The sequence below is a fragment of the Schistocerca gregaria genome, chromosome 1 (assembly GCF_023897955.1).
Source record: "Schistocerca gregaria isolate iqSchGreg1 chromosome 1, iqSchGreg1.2, whole genome shotgun sequence".
Taxonomy (NCBI): Eukaryota; Metazoa; Arthropoda; class Insecta; order Orthoptera; family Acrididae; genus Schistocerca; species Schistocerca gregaria.
Genome location: NC_064920.1, coordinates 765,598,175 through 765,625,478, shown reverse-complemented (window position 1 = coordinate 765,625,478; position 27,304 = coordinate 765,598,175). Strand labels below are relative to the sequence as shown.

General features: G+C 42.4%; 1 protein-coding gene across 2 annotated transcripts in view; it reads left to right on the top strand.

The window, feature by feature from the left end:
• LOC126268104 (uncharacterized) overlaps positions 1–27,304 on the top strand; it is a 634,297-nt gene that overhangs the window by 252,440 nt on the left and 354,553 nt on the right. The gene's annotated exons all lie outside the window — the stretch shown is intronic.

Here is a 27,304-nt window from a genome sequence, read left to right as displayed (position 1 = left end):
CCCATCCCTCTGCTCAGCCGTGCCTGTCTGGTCTCACACCGTGTGGAACGCGTTGCCGCACTACTCGTACAACAAGCCAGTCCTGTAGGGTGGCCGAGATGTCGCGCATTACCCAACTCTTTCAACCCTACACACAAACACAGCGAACAAACTGACAAGATAGCGAGTTAATATTGCATTCTCATCTACTTCCGAACTATATTTAAATTTTCAGGTCCCTAGCTCATCGCGAATTTAGCTTAAAATCAATTGCAAAATTTGTGCCGAGCAGACAGATAGAAAAGAAAGCGATAATAAAAATCTGTTAAGATGATAGTGGTCGTAGACGAGGTACTTTCTGACGGAAACAGTAAATTAGCTTGCGGAACATAGCTGTAGATGTAGATAACGGCTGTGTTTTTATTTCTCGAAAAGGCTCGTGCACTCGTAACTGAGGCGGTGACTGACTGCAGGTACTTGTCACGTAATGCACACGTCAGGGGAAGCGTTTGTCGGTGTGTTGGAACACTGCGCACTGCACCGTGGGATGTCGTGCGCCTGGGAAGTGTCCCGCAGGAAAGCGGCCATTAATTTCGCAAAGCGGGCTTAATGGGCGGCGCGACTTAATTCGCCGTCGTTTTGTCGACTAGGCGTATCGCGGCGCGTCTGCAGCGGCGCTCAGAAAAACGGCGCGGTGACAGCAGCGGCAGCGGCAGCAGGAGCGCAGACGGGCTGGCCGGCGCGCCGGTCTCGTTAGTCTAGGGCCGGGTAATAACTGCGGCCAGACAAAGGCCAGACGGAGACCGAGGCGCAGGTCACCCGCAAAAAGTTGAGTCTCCACTCGGCGCTCCGCGGCAGACCGGCTGCGAGCCGTTCTCACCAGCGTCTGGCCGGTCGCCGCCGCCGCCGCCGCCGGCACCGCACCACTTTCCTCCGTTACGCTCCCAGCCGTCCTCGGGACCTGCTTTCGTCCTCCGTTTCAGCGTATCTCGCGCTGGGACCTCCGACGTCAGCACAATTTTCATCTTACGAGGGGTGTTACAGACTGGCTCTCTTCGATTTCCTTCGCACTTGCAGAATCTCAAGGTTTTGCCCAGACATCAGTTTCGCAAAGTAATACACACACACTTTAAAATAAGAAATTTAAAAAATTGAAAAAACGCATTTGAAGTTTTGAAGGTTTCGAAGCACTGTTGATTACAAAATACAGGGTACTTATAATAAAACTTTGGCAACTTCAGAGGACGCCGTCGGCCGGGGTGGCCGAGCGGTTCTACGCGCTACAGCTGGAACCGCGCGACCGCTACGGTCGCAGGTTCGAATCCTGCCTCGGGCATGGATGTGTGTGATGTCCTTAGGTTAGTTAGGTTTAAGTAGTTCTAAGTTTTGGGGGACTGATGACCGTAGAAGTTAAGTCCCATAGCGCTCAGAGCCATTTCAGAGGACGCCCAAGAAAGCGAGTGATCATAGGACAATGAATTTTTGTGGAAACATCTGCACCTACATATATATCGACATCTGCATCATATTCCGCAAGCCACCTAATGATGTGTGGCGGAGGGTACTTGTGGTACCACTAACTGATCCCCCCAACCCTGCACCAGTCGCGAATCGTGCGTGGGAAGAATGAATTTGGTGAGTCTCTAATTTCTCGAATTTTTTCTTCGTGGTTATTACTCGAGATGTAAGTCGCAGGACGTAATATTTTTTCATACTCATTATGGCTGATGTAACCTAGATTTTGGCAGGAAATTCGTCTCTGATCCCAAGGGAGTGTTTCTCTAAACCCCCCCCCCCCCCCCCCCTCGCAGAAAAAAAATCCCAATGTGCACGCCACACGTACACGGCTATTCTAGCAGCCACTTCCTGCATGTCGTGCACATCTGACCTATTAAGGGGAACCGTAAAGTTCTGCAACCAGTAGCAAAGGTTGACAATTCGCATCCGATACCATCGCAGAGTCGTCTGATCCCCTGGATTAGACTCCCCACTCTGTTCCAAACTAGAGGAACGCGATCAACCCCGGGTACGATGCTACAAATAGACAGCATTGCCTACACCTCGCGTGCGATGCTAGTTGCCTTCACCATATCAGCCATCTGCCGAAAGGAACTGAGGAGGACCTCAGAATACAAGCGGCAGATTCATTCGTGCTGACACGTGCCACTGTCTGCAGCCGGCTGCATCTGTTTGCAGCCGGTTGTATGCAGTGCGCTCTATTTCTATGGCCATGCGGAAGAGAAATATCGAAAAATCATTGAAAAAAAATACACATTTTAATTTCCACATCAGAGTATAACATTTGTTACATGCGAGCCACGTTTTCGTTCCGGTTTAGAAACGTTGCTCATTGCTTGAAACCACACTGGAGATTGCAGGATAATCGCTCGTAGAGCTTTTCTAACAGGGGGCGAAGTCAGAGCTTTTGCGCTGCTTAAAGGTCGCACATTGCTCAAACATTCTCAGCCACGGCAACAGTAGCTCCTTCAACATTTTGCGGCGCAATAGGCCGTCGGCTTCTCCCAAGAGCAATTCCCAAATCGCTACTTAATTCTAACTCCCAAATCACGTCCCACAACCCCGGTACAAAAAAAAAAAAAAAAAAGGCTCTCTCCGTATTCCTTTACTACATCGAAACTCGCGAAGAACAGCATTATTATCGGTGTCGTTTTGATAAAAAAAAGCTTTACGAGGAAAGCCCGGCTCACCTTGTTCCGTCCCATGTTGACTGTCTGTAACAGCTTTACACATTGATGCTTGTGTTTCAATCCTGTGTCGCCGTACCTATCACGGCGCCTAACGACAAGCCTTGAGACTAACACTACTAACGACACAAATCGTGATGCGCTCAGTCAGCATCGTTCCTATAACGTTGCGTTCAAGTGGTTCAAATGGCTCTGAGCACTATGGGACTTAACATCAGAGGTCATCAGTCCCCTAGAACTTAGAACTACTTAGAACTAACTAACCTAAGGACATCACAAAGACCCATGCCCTAAGCAGGATTCGAACCTGCGACTGTTGCGATAGTGCGGTTCCAGACAGAAGCGCCTAGAACCGCTCGCCCACACCGGCCGGCTAACAGTGAAGTCACTGATGACAGTGCCACTAAAGCAGAGTTATTAAACACGATTTTCCGAAACTCCTTAACCAAAGCAGAGGAAGTAAATATTCCTGAATTCCAATCAAGAACAGCTGCCAAGATGAGAAACAGTAAGATATCCTCGGTGCAGAAGAGCAGCTGAAATCACTTAATAAAGACAAGGCTTCCTATCAAGATTGTATACCAGTCAGGTTCCTCTCAGAGTTTGTTGATACGATAGCTCCATATTTAGTAGTTATATGCAATTGCTCGCTCACAGAAAAATCCGTACCTAAGGACTGGAAAATTGCTGAAGTCACACCAATACCCAAAAAGGGAAGTAGGAGTAATCCGTTGAATTACAGGCCCATATCACTAACGCCTATTTGCAGTAGCGTTTTGGAACATACACTGTATTCTAACATTATGAAGTACATCAAAGCAAACAATTTATTAACAGACAGCCATCACGGATTCAGAAAATAGCCGGCCGCGGTGGTCTCGCGGTTCTAGGCGCGCAGTCCGGAACCGCGCTACTGCTACGGTCGCAGGTTCGAATCCTGCCTCGGGCATGGATGTGTGTGATGTCCTTAGGTTAGTTAAGTTTAACTAGTTCTATGTTCTAGGGGACTGATGACCTAAGATGTTAAGTCCCATAGTGCTCAGAGTCAATTAAGAAAATATCGTTCTTGTGAAACACAACTAGATCTTTATAGTTATGAAGTAATGAGTGCTATGGAGAGAAGATGTCAAATTGATTCCATATTTTTAGATTTCCAGGAAGGCTTTCGACACCGTTCCTCACAAGCGACTTCTAACCAATCTCCGTGCCTATAGAATATCGCCTCAGTTGTGCGACTGGATTCGTGATTCCCTGTCAGAAAGGCCACATTTCGTAGTAGTAAACGGAAAGTCATCGAGTAAAACAAGTAATAACCGGCGTTTCCCTCTGTTGTTGCTGATCTATATTAACAACATAGCAGATCATCCCACTAGCCGTCATAGATTGTTTGCAGATGATGCTGTCATTTACCGTGTTGTAAAGTCATAAGCTGACCAAAACGAATTGCAAAATGATTTAGATATCTGTTAGGTGTGAAAAGTGGCAGTTGACCCTGAATAAAGAAAAGCCTGAAGTTACTCATATGCGTATTACAAGAAATCCACTAAATTTCGATTATGCGATGAATCACAAAAGCCTTAAGTCTGTAAATTCAACTAAATACCTAGGGATTACAGTTACAAATACCCTAAACTGGAACGATCACATAGATAATGTTGTGAGTAGACCAAACCAAAGACTGCCATTCATTGGCAGAATACTTAGAAGGTGCAACAGGTCTACTAAAGCGACTGCTTACACCACGCTTGTCCGCCCTATCCTGGAGTATTGCTGTGAAATGTGGGATCCGAATCAGATGGGACTGATGGATGACATCGAAAAAGTACAAAGAGAGGCAGTTCGTTTTGTATTATCGCGAAGTAGGGGAGGTAGTGCCACAGACATGATACATGAATTGGAGTGGCAATCATTAAAACAAAGGCATTTTTCGTTATGACGGGATCTTCTCATGAAATTTCAATCACCAGTTTTCTCCTCAGATTGCGAAAACATTCTGTTGGCACCCACCTACATAGGGAGAAATGATAACGATTAAATAAGAGATATCAGGGGTCCCACAGAAAAATTTAAGTGCTCGTTTTTCCCGCGCGCCGTTCGAGAGTGGAACGGTAGAGAGACAGATTGAAGGTGGTACACTGAACCCTCTGCCAAGCATTCTATTGTGAATAGTAGAGTAATCATTTAGATGTAGATGTTGCTTGTTTCTTTAATTTGTTTAAAGTAAATCCTTCACTAATCTAGTAATTTGAAGGATGTGTTGATAGTCCTTGAATTTTGGGTAAACATTTGTACAACGCAATAATTCATTACATTTCAGCACAATGAAAGCTTTTAGTCTAAAAAAGTAGCTGAGTTAATAGCCTGTAAGTCGTGTAATTATCCGAGTGGGACTGGAATGGGCAGATGTGATGTAAAGGCACAGAGAAACACATGACTACGATTTCAGAAAAAAATTGGACGAGTTATTCAAGCGAAAGAGCTTCACAACATGAGCAACTCAATAGCGTGTTGGTCCACCTCTAGCCCTTATGCAAGCATTTTGTCATTGATTAATAGAGTTGCTGGATGTTCTATTGAGGGATGTCGTGCAAGATTTTCATATTGGCGTCTGAAAAATTAGATTAATACTCAGAGATTCAAAAACCTAACTACGAAGCAGTCAGTTTACCTTCTGACACAAAAGAAAACGCGAGAAATGGGGCCATTGTATATTAAATTAACACTCAGAAATCAAGAAACCAAACTATTAACGCACACACACGATATTATAATTTCGCTCCTGGTTATGAAATCGTAAAAGTCGCAAAATCGGTTACTTCCTTGTCGCTGCTTCTCTCTCGGCCGGCTGCTGCTGCCTGACTGAGTCAGTTAACGCTATTATGTTTCCACATACCTGTGTTAGTTGTCTTGACATTCTTGCTCAGGTCACACGCAGACTGATTCAGTGACGTCCATTGTATCAGATGAATCAACAGCGGTAGAAGTATTAATATATTTAACTCTTTGTAGATGTCTTAACTCTTGAAGCGAACACACACAGAGGAGGTGCAGTAGTTAACATGCTAGACTATTACTATTACTGAAATCATCGAACGGCAATCTCGCTTTACGTTCACCTCGCTTTCATTAAATCTCTTCAAGTGAATGGCGGATTGGTTTCTTCAAATATACGGAGCGCCATTCCCTGTCACCATTGCTGTTCATCTGAGTTCAAGCCCCCTCTACACAGACGAGACGTTGAACGATACCATCCTGACTATCTGCTTCCTTTCTCTAGATATATTACTATGTAAGCTTTAACATTGTTACTTAAGCATTAATTTTTTCTAACATTTTTTTTTCTTTTACAGGTGAGCATATCAAGACAGGCTGCAGATTTCCCGCAACTTGTTATGGTAAGCAAAAGAGGCAACGGAACTCAATCAATAATTAATTTCAGTCCTAAGCATTTGGTGAACATTTGGCCAAATTTTCGAGCGTCAACATTAAAAGATATCATAGGCTTTTAATCAACGGTTTAACCACCGACAGGAATCCACAATATTCATTTCAGTGTTAATGCAGCAACTAATCCTTAGATCAAATCTTTAGATCAAATCGTGTTTGTTTAAACACACTGGAGAGATGAATTGTAACACTAAGAGTTAATTAATGAAACTGAGTGTAAGCTATGGCAAATATTTCACACAATTACAAAAACAGATGCTTACAATTTTTGTGTATCAAGGAACAGATATAGATAGATAGATAGGTAGATAGAGAGAGAGAGAGAGAGAGAGAGAGAGAGGGGGGGGGGGGGAGATCACTGCACAGATTTCATACTTGTTCTACAGGCAGTTGCGAATGCATAGGCAGTTGAAGAAGCCGTACCTGCAGGACAGCGAGGAATGCTTGATTGTTTGTGCTGTTTGGTGAAACCTAAACATCAGTCATGTACAGGCTAGGCCTTTTCCCCATCGCAGGAATTGTTTTCAAATTATTTTGATACATAAAGATACTAAACAGAGCCATACTTGCCGATCATCCTGTACGGACGTGTCACACGGCGAAGTGTAAAGTTCTATGTACGGACTTGGCAGAAAATCGTAAGAAATTTTGGTCTTATGTCAAAGCGGTAGGTGGGACAAAACAAAATGTCCAGACACTCTGTGACCGAAATGGTACTGAAACAGAGGATGACAGACTAAAGGCCGAAATACTAAATGTCTTTTTCCAAAGCTGTTTCACAGAGGAAGACTGCACTGTAGTTCCTTCTCTAGATTGTCGCACAGATGACAAAATGGTAGAGATCGAAACAGACTACAGAGGGATAGAGGAACAATTAAAATCGCTCGAAAGAGGAAAGGCCGCTGGACCTGATGGGATACCAGTTCGATTTTACACAGAGTACGCGAAGGAACTTGTCCCCCTTCTTGCAGCGGTGTACCGTAAGTCTCTAGAAGAGCGTAGCGTTCCAAAGGATTGGAAAAGGGCACAGGTCATCCCCGTTTTCAAGAAGGGACGTCGAACAGATGTGCAGAACTATAGACCTATATCTCTAACGTCGATCAGTTGTAGAATTTTGGAACACGTATTATGTTCGAGTATAATGACTTTTCTGGAGACTAGAAATCTACTCTGTAGGAATCAGTATGGGCTTCGAAAAAGACGGTCGTGTGAAACCCAGCTCGCGCTATTCGTCCACGAGACTCAGAGGACCATAGACACGGGTTCACAGGTAGATGCCGTGTTTCTTGACATCCGCAAGGCGTTCGATACAGTTTCCCACAGTCGTTTAATGAAAACAGTAAGAGCATATGGACTATCAGACCAATTGTGTGATTGGCTTGAAGAGTTTCTAGATAACAGAACGCAGCATATCATTCTCAATGGAGAGAAGTCTTCCGAAGTAAGAGTGATTTCAGGTGTGCCGCAGGGGAGTGTCATAGGACCGTCGCTATTCACAATATACATAAAAGACCTTGTGGATGACATCGGAAGTTCACTGAGGCTTTTTGCAGATGATGCTGTGGTGTATCGAGAGGTTGTAACAATGGAAAATTGTACTGAAATGCAGGAGGATCTGCAGCGAATTGACGCATGGTGCAGGGAATGGCAATTCAATCTCAATGTAGACAAGTGTAATGTGCTGCGTATACATAGAAAGTTAGATCCTTGTCATTTAGCTACAAAATAGCAGATCAGCAACTGGGAGCAGTTAATTCCATAAATTATCTGGGAGTACACATTAGGAATGATTTAAAATGGAATGATCATATAAAGTTGATCGTCGGTAAAGCAGATGCCAGACTGAGATTCATTGGAAGAATCCTAAGGGAATGCAATCCGAAAACAAAGGAAGTAGGTTACAGTACGCTTGTTCGCACACTGCTTGAATACTGCTTAGCAGTGTGGGATCCGTACCAGATAGGGTTGATAGAAGAGCTGGAGAAGATCCAACGGAGAGCAGCGCGCTTCGTTACAGGATCATTCAGTAATCGCGAAAGCGTTACGGAGATGATAGATAAACTCCAGTGGGAGTGTCTGCAGCAGAGACGCTCAGTAGCTCGGTACGGGCTTTTGTTAAAGTTTCGAGAACATACCTTCACCGAAGAGTCAAGTAGTATATTGCTCCCTCCTACGTATATCTCGCGAAGAGACCATGAGGATAAAATCAGAGAGATTAGAGCCCACACAGAAGCATACCGACAATCCTTCTTTCCACGAACAATACGAGACTGGAATAAAAGGGAGAACCGATAGAGGTACTCAGGGTACCCTCCGCCACACGCCGTCAGGTGGCTTGCGGAGTAGGATGTAGATGTAGATGTTATGTGATTAAGTTGAAAGTTCTACTAGCGAAGAATTATCTGGAACTCGGACTAGATAGTCGTGTCTCGTCCACACGACTCAGAATGCGATTGCAATTTGGACAATGGTTTTGAACAATCAGAACATCTTACAACTCTGTCACTGGATACTACCGTTTAGGACAGCTATCACAAATTACGTCTTCTCTCACCAGCAGGAATATTGTACAGGCCACAGGTTAATTGATAACCTTTCTTCATCACATTTGTGGAGACATAGATTAGAGTATTGCGTGTGGAGTGCTCTGATAAACGGCAGACGAGAAATACAAAGGTTCAGAGTTAGATCCGTAGCGGGATATAGAATTTTTCCCTCCAAGGAACGTGACGTTGGTTTATGTGCAAAAAAGTGAAGGCGTTGTGGTTTCGATTCCAAATTAAACAGTTGGGCCTGTTATAAATTATCGAGGGTACCAGTTAACCGCTCCAAAGAGATTCTGGTCGTATGTGAAGTACGCTAGCGGCAAGACACAATAAATGCCTTCTCTGCGCGATAGCAATGGAGATACTATCGAACACAGTGCTGCCAAAACAGAGTTACTAAACACAACCTTCCAAAATGCCTTCACAAAAGAAGACGAAGTAAATATTCCAGAATTCAAATCAAGAACAGTTGCCAACATCAGTATCGTTGAAAGTAAATATCCTCAAAGTAGTGAATCAACTTAAATCACTTAATTAAAGCAGGTCTTCCGATCCAGAATTTATACCAATTAGATTCCTTTCAGAGTATGCTGATGCGATAGCTCCATACTTAACAATCATATACAACCGTTCGCTCGACGAAAGATCCGCACCCAAAGAGTGGAAAGTTGCACGGGTCACACCAATATTCAAGAAATGTAGTAGGAGTAATTTACTAAATTACAGGCCCATATCGTTAACGTCGATATGCAGCAGGATTTTGGAACATATATTGTGTTCGAACATTATGAATTACCTCGAAGAAAACGGTCTATTGACACACAATCAACATGTATTTAGAAAACATCATTCTACTGAAACACAACTAGCTCTTTTCACACACAAAGTGTAGAGTGCTATTGACATGGGATTTCAGATTGATTCCGTATTTCTGGATTTCCGGGAGGCTTTTGACGCTGTACCACACAAGCAGCTTGCAGTGAAATGCAATGGAATATCGTCTCACTTATGTGACTGGATTCGTGATTTCCTGTCAGAGAGGTAACAGTTCGTAGTAACTGACGGAAAGTCATCGAGTAAAACAGAAGTGATTTCTGGCGTTCCCCAAGGTAGTGTTATAGGCCCCTTGCTGTTCCTTATCTATATAAACGATTTGGGAGACAATCTGAGCAGCCGTCTTAGGTTGTTTGCAGATGACGCTGTCGTTTATCGACTAATAAAGTCATCAGAATGTAAAACAAATTGAAAAATGATTTAGAAAAGAAGGTACTTACCATTTTCAATAGGCGTATGCCGAGAAAAGTATTAAGGTGTTGAGAGCAGTTGACGACTTAAGGATTCCTTTGCTCATCTGACTTGATAATAAATTCGTATGGGCAGTGATCTTCCTTTTCAGCGTAGCAGATTGTGTTCATACTCGCTCGCGACTGGTCGATCACATGTGTGGGGTACAGTAACGTGAAAACTGCTGGTTAAGCGTATGCGTGACGTACAATGACGTGACGATTAACTTACACTCTAAGACAAAAAAACAAAGACTACAATATCGCTGACGTAGCGCTTTGCTGCAGGGATGACGCAGATGACAAACAAAGGAGTCCTACTGTGAAATAAAATGTCATCGAACACCGTGACTCGTGGTTGTCAGGCCGTATGGCGACAGACGGGCAGGCTGGTATCCCACAGCCGCCCGGGACGTCTCCAGACACGTCATCGGGACTCATTTCGAAGCACGCCTCGTCACTAAAGCCAGTTATACTCAGCCAATACGATTCCAGGCCGAATATGCCCAACGAACACTTAAAACGGGCTTACTGGCATTTATAGGTCAATCGTAGCCGACCCAAGAGGCGCCGCGAGCTTTGCCCCTTCCTGTGAGCCGCCTATTAACGGTCATTGTGGCCATGAAGCTCCAGTTTCACGTCGCATCGATGATAATGATGAATCCAATGCTCTTAGTGCCCTCGTGACGATTCTTCGGTCCTCACGTTCTGTAGTCTCTCTACGACTTCCTCTTCCTTCTTGACTGTGTTCGGCCATGGTTCACCCATTCCTGCCAATATCGTCGAATAGTAGCATCGCTCTTATTCAAATGTGGACCGATTCACTGATTAATCCAGCCGGCTTATTTGAGCCCTACTACACCTACTAACCCAAATGCTGACATCTGTGAATATTAGAATTATATATTAATACCTAGAGCTACTGACGGGCGTTGATTTATATCAACGGGGACAGATGAAAATGTGTGCCCCGACCGGGACTCGAACCCGGGATCTCCTGCTTACTTGGCAGACGCTCTATCCGTCTGAGCTACAGATTGCAGAGGGCTATCTCGCGCACGCCTCCCGCGAGACCCACATTCTCACCTTGTATGTCCACACACTACATTCGTAGTGTCCCTACCCAACATAATCACTACTGGTGGAAGAAATTATTACCGAGTCCCGTAAGAGTTCGGGTAATATATGTGCATCCGCACAGAAGAAGAAAGTCATGGCCTGTATTGCCAGAAGTATATACTTATCTAATTTTGGACATGTCCGAAAGAACAGGCACCATATCCATATAAAGTATATAGCTCTGGCAATACCGACCATGACCTTCTTCTTCTGTGCGGATGTACACATATTACCCAAACTCTTATGCGACTTGGTAAGAATGTCTTCCACAAGTAATGAGTGTGTTGGGTAGGGACATTACGAATGTAGTGTGTGGCATTTAAGGTGAAAATGTAGGTCTCGCGGGAGGCGTGCGCGAGATAGTCCCTGCAGTCGCACTATCCTCTGTGCCCTCGGTGGCTCAAATGGTTCTGGTTGGCCTCTGTAATTAAAAAAAAAAAACTGAGTGAAAGGATCAACAATGAAACTGGAGGGATGTCATGCGACGTCCACAACGACCTAACACAACTATCAACATCGAACAAAAATGAAAAAAGAAAAAAAAGTGGACAGAGCGTATGCCATGTAAGCAGGAGATCCCGGGTTCGAGTCCCGGTCGGGGTACACGTTTTCACCTGTCCCCGTTGATATGTATCAACGTCCGTCAGCAGCTGAAGGTATTGGACATGTCCGAAAGAACAGACATCATATCCATATAAAGTATCTGTGAAATTTGTTCACGCTCCTGTCTGTGAGGCGTAGTTACTGTGCAACTCAGCACATAAAACGAAATTCGCAAGAACTCTGGTATCCACATGTCCCCTGATTATTACCCTTGCCAGCTGCGCGGCGAAATTGCTCTGCAGCGTTAATGTTCATCCACCGAACACAAAAGTTCACAATTTTACATTTCCCGTCGATGCCTGTGTGAATATCAGTTCGTGACGAATTTGCATAACTCCATCATGGCGCGTCGTTTTCTTATCTCAGAGTGTGCCAGTAACGTTTCTGGCTCTGTATTTTCGAAAATCATCGTGCCGTACTGGAGGAGGAAATTTGTTGCAACTCGGAGACAGTGTGTTAGATCTGCAACAATCAGTTCGCGACAGGAATCTTGCGATTTTACGTGGGACTCTTTGTAATAAAGACTTTATTTTCATGAATTATTAGTATACAATTATGCAACTGACTCACTCACAGACTTCGCTGCAAGGCAACAACAATGTAAGAGAGTTTCGTAACGTTAGGAGGCACTGGATAACAGCTGTTAAGTATTCTTTGAATGTCATGTTTTATCACACCTTTTGAAAGGAAATAATCTTTATTACACAACCGGTTTCAGTCTGCTATCGACCTTCATTAGGTGTCATAAAGAGTTCACATACTTAACTGAGCTCTAAAGGTTTATTGCTACTATTAGTAAGTGTCGAAATGTCCAAAGAAGTGATCATATATGTGAGTTGCAATAACATCTTAATCAGCACTGTGCAATGTGGAACGTGTTGTAAACAGTATGAAAAACTAGGGTCGTGTAGTTGAAGATGCAGACAGCCAATTTACGTCACTCAATTTGCGAATCGAACAGAAATATATTAGAGTTTTCAAATTTTTCGATTCGATCTTACAACTTAAGTAATCACGTACCTCAGTATACAGTGGCATCGCGAAGTCCTGTGTGATGTTTTAAGAGGCCACTAAATACATAAACTTTGTAAGTTGGAGAACAGAGCGCAATCGTTCCGATTTGACGCCACACCAGTGGTTAACGTTTCAGTTTATGGAATTTTTTACTCCTATTCAGTTTTCCACGCGGGGCCACGAATACCGTTTTCCAGGCCTACCAATTCCAGAACCATCTGAAGTGGACTCCGTAAATCAAACCCGCGTGCTCCTCCTCTTCTTTACCGATGGCTGACTTTATCACTAGACTACGGAGTCGCTGAGTTGTTTCTTTACATCAGTTGGTAATATGAAGCATTAACTCATTTTTCTCTACAGGCTATTTCATGTATGATGTGTGCATGGCTTTGATCGTTAACCAGCACAGGGCAGGCAGATTCCGAGCACCGCATCGCTCCGATGCACTCCTGGGACTTTTGACAGGTGGCATATCGGTTTTAATGGAACTTTTGATGAGTTAGGAGCGGCCTTTTATCACTTCAGACTGGTGAGTCGGCAGTGTCTCCTCACAGTGATACGTCCAAGCGCAGATCGAAACCTTACAAAACAACGGTAGTGCGTCGATTAACCGGCTCAGATACTGTTGCTCGATGTGAGTATTGTAACTAGCGACTGCATTCTGTGTGTGGTCGATAGGTTGATCCTGAAAAGCACTTTTTTTTTCTTTGAAACACGACTGCATTTATCGTGGTACATGACTCGCAGAGGAATGGACGTTGGAGTTCCGAAAATCACCATAAGTTATACCAAGAGTGTATGGAACGATGTAGAAACGACTATCTACACGCTTCGGTACGAGTCCTGATTTTCCCCATCTTGCCTTCTCTGTCCTTACTCAAAATGTAAGTTGATGGTGGTGGGATCGTTCTGTAGTAGGTCGGAACTGTTGGTTGTCCAAACTTTCTTAGTAGCGTTTCGCTAGAAGAACGTCGTCTTCTCCTCCAGAAATTCCCATTTGAGTTCAGGAAGCATCTCCGTAATACTACACGGGTAGCAAATCTAAAACCATGCTTCTGAATGCTTAGATGTCTACATCTACATCTACATACATACTCCGCAATACAACATACGGTGCGTGACGGAGGGTACCTCGTGCCACAACTAGCATCTTCTCTCCCTGTTCCACTCCCAAACAGAACGAGGGAAAAATGACTGCCTATATACCTCTCTACGAGCCCTAATCTCTCTTATCTTATCTTTGTGGGCTTTCCGCGAAATGTAAGTTGGCTGCAGTAAAATTGTACTGCAGTCAGCTTCAAATGCTGGTTCTCTAAATTTCCTCAGTAGCGATTCACGAAAAGAACGTCTCCTTTCCTCCAGGGACACCCACCCGAGTTCCTGAAGCATTTCCGTAACACTCGCGTGATGATCAGACCTATCAGTAACAAATCTAGCAGCCCGCCTCTGAATTGCTTCTATGTCCTTCCTCAATCCGACCTGATAGGGATTCCAAACGCTCGAGCAGTACTCAAGAATAGGTCGTATTAGTGTTTTATAAGCGGTCTCCTTTACAGATGCACCACATCTTCCCAAAATTCTACCAATGAACCGAAGACGACTATCCGCCTTCCCCACAACTCCCATTACATGCTTGTCCCACTTCGTATCGCTCTGCAAATTTTACGCCCAAATATTTAATCGACATACTAATGTAGTATTCAAACATTACGGGATTCTTTTCCCTATTCATCTGCATTAATTTACATTTATCTATATTTAGAGTAAGCTGCCATTCTTTACACCAATCACAGATCCTGTCCAAGTCATCTTGCATCCTCCTGCAGTCACTCAACGACGACACCTCCCCGTCTTCCTTCAGTTCGACATAGAGGGCATCCCAAATACTATTTCACTTTTCAGTAATGGTTCTGTTGTTGTATACGCGATCTCATTAATAGATGAACTACCTTTTCCTAAAATTCTCCAATTAACAGAAGTTGAGCATACTCGTTCCCTCCTACCGACCGGACATGGTCATTACGTTTCATATCGCCTTGCAGCGTTACTACGCCTTGCTATTTAAGACGTCATATGTCAATAAGCAAACTATTAATAATGTACAGGGTGTTTCAAAAATGAGCGGTATATTTGAAACAGCAATACAAACTAAACGAACAGCGATAGAAATACACCGTTTGTTGCAATATGCTTGGGACAACAGTACAATTTCAGGCAGACAAACTTTCGAAATTACAGTAGTTACAATTGTCAACAACAGATGGCGCTGCGGCCTGGGAAACTCTATAGTACGATATTTTCCACATATCCACCATGCGTAGCAATAATATGGCGTAGTCTCTGAATGAAATTACCCGAAACCTTTGACAACGCGTCTGGCGGAATGGCTTCACGTGCAGATGAGATGCACTGCTTCAGCTGTTCAATTGTTTCTGGATTCTAGCGGTACACCTGGTCTTCCAAGGGTCCCCACAGAAAGAAGTCACAGGGGTTCATGTCTGGCGAATAGGGAGGCCAATCCACGCCGCCTCCTGTATGTTTCGGATAGCCCAAAGCAATCACATGATTATCGAAATATTCATTCAGGAAATTAAAGACGTCGGCCGTGCGATGTGGCCGGGCACCATCTTGCATAAACCACGAGGTGTTCGCAGTGTCGTCTAAGGCAGTTTGTACCGCCACAAATTCTCGAAGAATGTCCAGATAGCGTAATGCAATAATCGTTTCGGATCTGAAAAATGGGCCAATGATTCCTTTGGAAGAAATGGCGGCCCAGACCAGCACTTTTTGAGGATGCAGGGACGATGGGACTGCAACATGGGGCTTTTCGGTTCCCCATATGCGCCAGTTCTGTTTATTGATGAAGCCGTCCAGGTAAAAATAAGCTTCGTCAGTAAACCAAATGTTGCCCACATGCATATCTCCGTCATCAATCCTGTGCACTATATCGTTAGCGAATGTCTCTCGTGCAGCAATGGTAGCGGCGCTGAGGGGTTGCCGCGTTTGAATTTTGTATGGATGGAGGTGTAAACTCTGGCGCATGAGACGATACGTGGACGTTGGCGTCATTTGGACCGCAGCTGCAACACGGCGAACGGAAACCCAAGGCCGCTGTTGGATCACCTGCTGCACTAACTGCGTGTTGCCCTCTGTGGTTGCTGTACGCAGTCGCCCTACCTTTCCAGCACGTTCATCCGTCACGTTCCCAGTCCGTTGAAATTTTTCAAACAGATCCTTTATTGTATCGCTTTTCGGTCCTTTGGTTACATTAAACCTCCGTTGAAAACTTCGTCTTGTTGCAACAACACTGTGTTCTAGGCGGCGGAATTCCAACACTAGAAAAATCCTCTGTTCTGAGGAATAAACCATGTTGTCCACAGCACACTTGCACGTTGTGAACAGCACACGCTTACAGCAGAAAGACGACGTACAGAATGGCGCACCCACAGACTGCGTTGTCTTCTATATCTTTCACACCACTTGCAGCGCCATCTGTTGTTGAAAATTGTAACTACTGAAATTTCGAAAGTTTGTCCGCCTGAAAATGTACTGTTGTCCCAAGCATATTGCAACAAACGGTGTATTTCTATGGCTGCTCGTTTAGTGTTTATTGCCGTTTCAAATATACCGGTCATTTTTGAAACACCCTGTATTAGACATTACAGGGTTGTTTTTCCTACTTATCTGCGTTAACTTAATTTCCCCCCCATTTAGAGCAAGATGCCATTCATCACATCTAAAAGAAGTTCTGTTTAAGTCATCCTATATCCTACTAGAGAAAAGGAAGAGAGGAAAATTAATGTTGCACACTATTTACCCCGCGTGACGCACCATACGGTGAACGGCTGCGACGTCGCGGCGAACACGTGCCTCGCGCTGCGGATGCTGCGTGACTCACGAGGGCCACGCACGTGCTAAACTGTGCCCCATTCATTTCCTCAGTTCACACACCGTGAAAATTGCTCATAATAACTTGTGAATACAGCTGCGATTTAACAAATTTGTTCGTCGTGCGCGCTATTCGTGAACCTAATATCAAAGAAAAATCTGTCCTACTGAACATAGACATCTGAAACAAAGCATTCTCCTCACTTATATGCGCGTATTCTCTTAGCTGGCAAGTGTTCACATCCGTAAATGCTAATAGCTGTGAGTGCGCACTTTGCAATTGCTGAAGACGGCCTGATCTCCTTCTCCCCCCTCTTCCTGTCCATATCCCCGTCGCCGTATCTTTCTCCATATCCTCCTAATCCCCCCTCATTTCTGTCCATTTCCTTGTTAACCTCTAGCTGACCTTGAGCCTCCTTTATTGTTACGGAGAACGAAACCTCGATTGGGAACTGAAGTTGCTTAAACTGAGTAAGTCAAACGGTTGGGTTCATTGGTAGATTGGGTATGAGAGACTCCTTATTCCCGCTGGATCTGTAAACATAGTCCCTTCAATGACAGTATTTCGCTTAGTTTTAATCTATAAACGAATAGAATTACAAGATCTCGTGTGATTCAAATTCTGCAGCAGTCCTGTAGTCATATGCCCATAAGCCATAAATATAGTTTTCCTGTTTTCTGTAAAACAGACTGCGCTGAAGAAAACAAAGCTGACCATCGAAGAGTGTACAATTTTTGTTTAAATCAAGTCAATGTCTTAACAGGCTGACTCACTCACTCACCACCCAACCCAAATTACTACGGACAGAAACTTGAAATTTGCAACAGGGTGCTAATGTTATCTGTAGGCGTTGTTTAAGAAGGAATTTTTCGAAACTCCACCCCAAGAGGATGAAATAGGGAATGTAAGATTTTTTGATTATAGGTCCCTCTCAAGGTAATTTTGAAGCTAGAACTACGTAGACTTGTATTTTGTTTCTCGGTCAGAAATAAAGAAGTATGTGTTCAGCACTTTTCGTAATTTTACCCCTACGGGGGTGAAACAATAGGTCAAATTGTTTAAAAAAAATAAATCGTTATTAAAGAACTGCTAAAGTATTTTTAAAACTGCATCTATGATAATTGATATTTGACTTAACTGTTACAAATCAAAAATACGAATTTCTGTGTTTTTGGAAATTCAGGCCTAAGCAGGTGATATACGAGATGAAATGTTTTATGAAAATATTTTATTATGAACGCAGTGCTAAATCTATGAAAATTTGAATTTCGCTTCCGGCTTAGAAGTAAAACATATACGTGTTTCACTGCATTTGTAACCTAAATCAACAAAAATTTGTATTTGACTTCTCAGTTAAAAATGAAAAAATACGTGTTTTACTGTTTTTGGAAATTCAAGACCTATTGGGCTGAAATATCGCCAGACTAATCCACTGGCTAACTGTCGCCAAGACCAAACCGTTAAGGATAGAAACTTCAAATTTGGTAAAGGTGTGGACCCTATACTGCAGGCATGGCTTGAGAAAGGACTGTTCGAAATTCTTCTATTAAGAGGGTGAAATAGGTGATGAAAGGCTTTTTGAAAATACATCACTATTAATGCAGTTTTGAAGCTAGTCCTACGGAAATTGGTATTTGGTTTCTCAGAAGAAAAAAAAACAACGTGTTTCAGCGTTTACGGAAATTCAACCTCTAAGGAGCCGAAAAATGGGATGAAAATTTTTTAAGAAAATATGTCATTATAATAAAAAATATTAAAGCTAATTCCATGAAAATTCGTATTTCACTTCTCTGTAAGATGTAGAGAAACATGTATTGGGTGATTAAAGTTTCTATGGAAATATCACCACAAAACGAAAAGGTATGATTAACTAAAACTTTGGATTTCGACTACCAAAATACATTTGGGTCAGAAATACATTCAGGAAAGAACAAGTTTCGATGGCCTTCGTGGAAAACAGAGAAGGTGTTGCTATTTCTGAACAACATAAAAATTCGGTTAAAGAAAAAAAAAATCTGTGAAGACCATACAGTCTACACGAGCGAAGCCAGTTTTTTTTTTTTTTTTTTTTTTTTTTTTTTTTTTTTTTTAGAGAGAGAGAAAGAATATACATAGCCGAAACAATGTGTCTAGTGGTTAAAATCATAGTCTGATTGCAAGAAAGAATAAGAAACCGCACGTTTCCACAGCACAGCATGGTAGAGCAATTTTCTTTCTCGCAGTCGATTTTGACGAAGAGCATATACATTATGATTTTTCAAAAAATATGGCGTATGTTAGTCGCAGTGTAATAAGGGTACTACGTAAAAATTGAGGTAAGTCAGTCAAGAACTTTTCGTGATTTTTGATAACAACTTTTCCATATAATATACTATGTGTACATTCTAGTATATTATACATTTTGAAACATGTATAGCCTATGCCTGCCCAAATGTCCCATATAATATCGTGTAAAAATTTAACTCAAATTGGTCAAGAACTTTTTTCGAGAAGAAACATTGTTGGCAAAAAACTTGAAAAAAGTTCTTGACCAATTTAAGTTAAATTTGTACACGATTTTATAAGAACTATTTGGGCAGGCTATATATTTTTCAATATACAGCTTATGTCATCCGAATGTTTATTAGACAATTGTTTAATAATTTGAAGTAAATCGGCCAAGAACTTTTCGACATTTTTGTAAAAATGTTTCCCCTGTTTGTTTATGAACAAGATATATTAAAAAATATGTAGCCTTTGTCCGTCCGAATGTTTATTAGACTATCGAAAAAATGTGAAGTAAATCGATCAAGAACATTTGAGACTTTTGCTAACAACATTTTACATCAACTTGTTTTTATAAAGTACTGTAGGTTTTGAATATATGTTTATATACCACATACATTTTAAAAATATGGAGCCTCTGCCTGCCTGAATGTTTATTAGAGTACAGAACAAATATGTCAGTAAATTGATCATGAACTTTGCGATATTTTTGGTAACAACGTTAAACATCAACATGTCTTTATACAGAAGTATAGGTTTTGAATATGTGTTTATACACCACATATATTTTAAAAAATATTCTGCATGTGTCCGTCCGAAGGTTCATAAGATTATCGTGTCAAAATCTGAAGTAAATCGGTCAATGACATTTCCAAATGTTTGCTAATAATACTGCCCATTTACACATACTTATATACAACATGTATTAAAACAAATGTAGCCTATGACCGTCCGGACGTTTATTAGAGTATAGTGTGAAAATATGAAGTAAATCGGTGAAATTTTCGGACGTATGACTTTCGAAAGCTAAATTTTTCTAAAATATTTTTTTTCTAGGACATTATACTAAAGGAATGTTCTATTTGAAACTTCCTACCAGGTTAAAACTACTTGCCGGAGCGAGATTCGAACTTCGTCCCGAGTTCGAATTTCGGTCCGAAAGACAGTTTTAACCTGCCAGAAAGTTTCATATAAGCACACACTCCGCTGCAGAGTGAAAATTTGATTCTGGAATGTTCTGTTTACTGATGTAAGCAAATTGTTACTATTACAGTGAAATATTTTATGTACTCTGTGGTAGCTAAGCAATATATTATAATATTATTGTTGTATTCTGTTATTATTAAATAGTCACAGAACTACGGCATGCAGAAAGCAATGACGCTGGCAAATTATATTGGGGTGGAGGGGGGGGGGGGGGATGGAGTGTAAACCCCCATCCAAGAACCGAACCCTTCATTGCCCGCCTGCATTGGCGCTTTCTACTCTTGCATTGTCTGTATATACCTGCAGATATTTTTGTTAGTTGTTAGTTCTCAGGGAAAAAAAACTTGCAGTATGTTGTTTACACGTCTACCAGAAGATATGGTTCGGTGGAAAACGATAGGTCCAGGACTTCTCTAATTCTGGCACAAGGAACTGTCCGTCGCGCCGTATGGTGGCTTGCGGAATACGTATATAGATGTAGATATTCCACTTGTGGCTGGTATGCGCAAGAAAGTCTACCAGTAACTCTTTGTACGGGCCCGAATCTGTCTAATTTTGGTGTCGTGGTCATTAAGCGAGATGTATTATAACTATTTCGTAGATCATGAGCAGTAAGGATGAAAAAGATCCCCTTTCTTATGGTGCACGTGACGCTGAGGCAAGTCAAGCTTGTTTTCTTAATTAGTAACATGGTCCAAAGAATATTTAACGATTTTTTTATTGAAATAGTACGGAACGAGTTGGTTTATGGGATATGTATGCACTACTGATATCTGTGATCACTGGCAATTTACACGTCCCTAAATGGCTCACTGTCTAAATTTAACAGTAATGAACATATTTTTCAGTCCTCCTCAGTTACACTTAAAATAAATTTTTCCCTCAACCTACCGGCAATTATTCTGTGAAGTAGAAGGAGTTGTTCAGAAAAAATGGTTTTAGACTTATTTAAATCTTTTACGCTGCTTGGACTGCTTGTGTCGCTTTAGTGGTCAGACAGGAAGACCAATCACAGGAGTGACAGTCGCGAATGTGTGTGAGACTATGCTTGTAACGGAACTTTGCCGATGCCAATCTTCCGGTAGGTTGGCAACAGAGGCTCTGCACTCTCCAAGACTTCTCGTCATATTCTCCAAGCTAAGGAGTACAGAGCAGTTCGAGGAAACAGTTCAAGATTTCAGTTTTAAGCTAATCGGCATTGCTTTCCCCTCTTTGGCTTGCTCCTCAGTGACGAAGTACAGGCCCATATCCAAGGGAAGGAGGATGTCGTGGGGTCATGATCTAAGCTGATAAAAACTTTTCACTAAAAGTGGAGCCGGCCGATGTGGCCGAGCAGCTCTAGGCGCTTCAGGCTGGAACAGGGTGACAGCTACGGTCGCAGGTTCAAATCCTGCCTCGGGCATGTATGTGTGTGGTGTCCTTAGGTTAGTTAGGTTTAAGTGGTTCTAAGTTCTAGGTGACTGATGACCTCAGATAGTGGTGAGAGACATTTGAACCATTTTCAGTTAACGGTAGGTTTCAATAAAAGTACCGGGTGTCCCCCCTAAGAATCGTCAGGTGCCACTTTCTCTGCTGTTGTGGGAGATATTCGCAATTTCGTTTATACAACGTGTACATAGAGTCAGTCCAGACAATGGCCATCACAGCTTTCATGCGATGCCTAGTTGTCGACGGAAAGACTCAGTTCGTTTCCCATTATGAACAAAATGATTTAAAGGTAAATGTTACGTGCTTATTCGGTACTGAAGTGTGATAGATATTAGTTTTAGCTATATGTATCAACAGAGTCAGTAAAATACGAAGACTAATTAGTACTCCAGCAGCAACAGCACCACCCTAACCTGCGCTGATTGCTTCCGCCTTGCAGCAGCTCTGCTCAGTCGTTAATAGAGTACTGTTTATTCTCTGTGTTTTACTGTCCATGTTAATGCACATAGATAAAACAAATATTGCACTGCAGTTATCTGGGACCGCTCTATCGAATGGGCACGCAAAATTGTTTGTAACGGGAAACAGAGGCTTTCTAGCGACATCGAAAACAAAATGAGAAGAATTTCTTTAGGTTGACTCCAAGTACACATTCCAAAAACGAAATTGCAAGTAGCTGGCAAAATATGAAGAGTGAATGCACCGGACGACTTCTAGGAGGAACACTCTCAGTTAACTTTCGGAGAACAAAGTAGCATGAGAACTAACTGTTTCGAAAAAAGCTAGCAATTGTAGAACTTACAAGTTGCGCTAAATACGAAATACTTCTGAGTTGCTTGGTTGAAGACTCTTCGACGTGGACGGGCTCGCGGCTTAACCGCCTCCAGCGATCATTTCAGTCAGGAAAAGGCGACCATTTACGGGCTGACCGTACACGCTGCCAACAACAAATCCGACACGGTTTGAGAGGCCACAAGCAGAGCTGACAAACCACAAGAATTTGAGTAAGGGAAGCCAGAACACGACAGACCCTACACACACACACACACTGACTTGTCGAACGGAGGCGGGAACGACTGAAAGATATAGTATTACCCACATTTACTAGCTCACTTAAGTCGTGTTCCTTAGATCCGAGTTCACAAACGTAGTGCCAGGGGAAATACAAGGGTCGCACAAAAATATGGAAACACCGCGAGAGATGCACTCTTGAACATAAATCAGATGCTAGCGAAGCCTGTAGATGGCCATCAGCAGCCTCAGTGACAAGAAAATGTGTCCTCATTCCAGAGCATTCACGGGCCACACTTTGTGTAAAATGAGTTCACAAATTAAAATTCCAATCGCGTATTTCCTACTATGTTAACTTGTTCCCACAAGGCTTAAAAATGAGTTACTTTTCTTGTCAAGTACTGTGTCTTGCATTAAATTATCGGGTCATATCTCCCTCACGACGTTAAATGACGCCTGCTATCGCCAAGTCTCCTTTGAAGTGCAGTCTGAGCGCAGTAAAAGTTTGCAGTACCTCCTACATGCAACTGTTATCATCGTACTTGGTTCCGTATATTACAATATTGCATAATAACCGTTGATACGAATGTGCGATTTGCTTTCAGTAATGGCTAAGGCGGTTCTTAAACTACAGTATCGCTCATATCAACTGCAATAATAATAATTATAACAATAACCTAAATGAAAAATGCGCCTACCATATCACAAGAAAGGTAAAAATGGCGTGTCCTGTACAGATTTTGGAATGGAAAGGAAAGAACTATCTTTTCGATTTCTCTTGCAGCTTCCAAGACATTTAAATCAAAACATCCTAACATATTGGTGCTTTTCTCATGTAAAATAACGCTTCGTGTCGCGTAAAGATAACATGATACATGATATCATGTCGTATAACATGACACATGCTATCGCATCATGCTTACTAAGAATGGAGAATCCTTTGGATTTTGGGTACAGGAGCTTATAAATTACAAGAAGCAGGTTGCCAACACCCTGCAGCTAAGAGAGCTCACTGCGCTCGGGAAGTAGGATTAACTCTTAAAAAAGCGCGAGTATGTCAAGCTGTTTTGATTTAAATGTATTTGAAGCTGTCAGATAAGTCGGAAAGCTCGGTCCTTCTTTTACATTCCTAACTCTGCCCATGACATATTCGCCTTTTTTGCGCTATGATAGCATTTTTCATTCTGGTTTCCAACTTTTACTCTGTCATAATTTTAAGGTTAGACCGCCATAACTTGGTAACCGACGCAGATTTTTGTTGACTCGAGCACGATTGATCCGGCAGGGATTTTTTTACTGTCTTTTGAGCCATGTTCGTTGTATAAAGTTTTCACAAAACGACAGTATGACCATTAATTACAAGTATCTGTCTACTGTCTTACAAAATTTGAACTGATTAGCACAAGTTTGGAAAACAGAAGTGGCACGTGCAAAAAACTCACAAAAACGTGTTTTTGCAAGGTAAATCCGAATAAAGCTTGACCTCTGAAAGCGAATCTCCATGTTTATCGTAGGGATGCATTTTTTTTATTTATTTGATTGACTTTAAATCGTTTCCGCGCATTCGACTCAAGTAAGAACGAATTTTATATGCCACAATTAGCTCAACTTTAAATTATCATATCTCTACAACGGATAAAGATCATTAAAAAAAGTTTCTTTTTGATTTTATCCATTTATCTACCTTCGAGCAAAGTTTGATTCGACTCGTACACGTTTAAAGTTTAGAAGTGGTGCCCCTCAAAAACCACCCAAGAAAAGGGTAAAATGCAAACGAAGCAAGATTTTTTGAAATGGTTATAACTCATCTTAGACCAAGGCCCGATACACCGGTGGACCAAATTTGAAACATGAATCTCCCTCCAGTCCGAAGTTGTTTAAGGGCGACTGTTTCGGCACGTAAAACGCGAACGTCGTACATACAAATGGTGCCATTAGCTGAGAATTAATTTCAACTCAATTAAAATCTTTTGCAGAATAATCGATTCGCAAAATTTACCTGGGCACCAACTCCATTTCATCGTTCAAATCTTGCTTAATGTGCTGTAAAATAGGTACAGTAAGACAGATATTCGAAAGGTTAAACAAATGGTGGATGATCCTGGCTAAACCAACAACTTTTTACCCCAAAGTCCTGGCTCAAATGGCAACCGAGCCCCATTCCCCCCCCCCCCCCTCCCCCCCCCCCAACCGCGATTTCTGCGCGCGGCCTTTTCGAACATATTTGTTACAGTGCTGATGGCTCTTACTCATCTGTATGTGGAAGCATGGGTACACTTATACCACCATAAATACTTCCATTCGGGCGGCTGGAAACTACGTTCCAGCATGTCATAACTACTTAACATTATAGACTGGCCTTTGACACACGTAGGTACTTTTTCTTAAGTTATCATTCTTAACTTTCGTGTTTTTCTGTTTTTAATGGCAGTGATTTTCATTTGGTGACAATGACTGCTCTCAGACTGTTTCAAATGACAAAATGTCGAAATTGCAATGGTAATAAGTATTTATAACAACCGTAAACGGAATGACTACTATTTAATAATTAGATTAAGGCTGTGGACTCCGTCCCCAACTAAGGTTTGAACAATTTGTAGTGCTATCGCAAGTTTCTATCTTCGTTCATGAAGAAGATAAGGTCTTGTGAAAAATTATGAACAAACGTCATATCTCCCGGAGTATGGGACGTATAATGAGATACTTTTACAAGTACATTCAGTGGCATGCAAGTACATTGAGTGACGTATATGAATACTGTCTGCAAACTGAGAGGCGAGTGAAGCAAGTAGTAAAGAAGTAAGAAATTACGTAAATCGGCATGTCTGATACAGCTATTTTACCGCATGAACGGCGGAAATATAGTAAGCGATGAACTTTTCACATCTCATCATTTTCTGGGGACTGAAAGCGAGAAAAAGATTCGCAATGGTTTGAAATTATGTGTTAAAGTTTGTTGGAAGCCGCTAGATGCTGTCATTCTCAAATACTGGGTGAATATACTCTGGGTAATTTGCGCGCCATCATTTACTCTGCTTCAAGACCCACAGGATGGTCACAAAGAGTCTGAAGAGCTTTTAATGGAGTCGCAGGATAGGCTAAGCTGAGAAATAATTGTTAAGAAAAAAAAAATTGGTCCGTTGCGCCGTTTTCGAGTTAATTAGTGTTTTAGATAGCCAATCAGGCCGTTGTGCGCGCGTATTTAAGTGGTCCACTAGGGACAGTGTCGCCAGATATGTTCTCCGTTTGGTTTCCTAAAACTGAAAAAGACATGGGACGGTAGCAAGAATTGAGCCCCAGCCAAAGGCAGAGCAGTCTCGTGCTCTATCATCTACACTGACACTATTTGTATCTGGCAGGCTGCTTGAATTTGCACGCGCAGCGACCTGATTGGCTAAATTCCCTGTTAAATAGATCGGAACCGGCATAACGTAACTAGTTTTTTCCCCTAACAGTTATTTCTCAGCGCAACCTTCTTTCCAACACCCTTACAATTTTTCAGAGCGTTTTGACCACCCTGTATACACATTTTCTAAATGTAATACTTCAGTTATTGTGGTCAGCCTCAAACATAAGATAAATCACTCAATGAGTATATTATGACAGCATTTTAGATGGATGTATATACGAGAAGCTTTCATTAAGAAGTGCAACACATTTTTTTCTGAAAGCAAAGTGGTTCCATGCGGGATTCCAGTATACCAAATGATTCCTCATTCTTTTGGTTACAAAAACCTATTTTTCAACACAATCTCCGTTGGATATGACGGCTTTACGCCACCTTACTGGGAGGGCCTGTATGCCCGCTTGGTACCGTTCTACTGGTCGGCGTCGAAGCCAACGCCTTCCTACACCTTACCATCATCCAATTACTGCTTCCTGTGGAAGATGGAAGTCGAAATGTGCAATATCCACTCTGTGTGACGGATAAGGGAGAACAGTCCAACGAAGTTTCAGGTGTGCAGGCTTGTGTAAGGTCTAGCGTTGTCATGGAGAAGTTCGTTTGCATTTTTGTGGTGACGAACACATGATGTTGTTTCTTCTGGTTCCTCAGGGTTGCACTGTATACCTCAGAGTCGATCGTTCCACCTTAACAGATGCCATGGAACAGAATAACGCCTTCAGAGCCTCAGAAGACCGTCTCCATGACCTTACGAGTTTGAACTTCGTCTTCGGATGAGAACATTGCAGGAGTCACAGATGCGTACAGCCGGCCGGCAAACAGGAAATCGGACAGGTTTGCAAGAACTTGTTGCGATGATGACAAACGCCTCGACGAACGACTCATCGTGCTTTTGTTCATTGCCCAGGCCCCGTCGAAATTCTGAAAGCGCCTGTGAATATTTGCGATACTCTGGATTTGCGCCGGGAGAACTTCAGTGACAGCTCTGTGCTTGGAACGCACCTCTGAAATAGACGCCGTTTTGAAGCCTACGCATGGCGCCGCGACGTGTCGGAACTTCATGAAATAATAGCAGCTGAAGCGGAAATAGTCCACGATGTCCCACGAGAAATTTCGTAATTTTTCAGCCGAAATTGACCGAGAAAAATATGGTTTGCGTTACTTTTTGGACGTTTCTGGCCATTAAAATTGCTACATCACGAAGATGACGTGCTACAGGCTCGAAATTTAACCGGCAGGAAAAAGATGCTGTGATATGCAAATGATTAGCTTTTCAGAGCATTCACAAAAGTTTGGCGCCGGTGGCGACACCTACAACGTGCGGACATGAGAAAAGTTTCCAACCGATTTCTCATACATAAACAGCAGTTGACCGGCGTTGCCTGGTGAAACGTTGTTGTGATGCC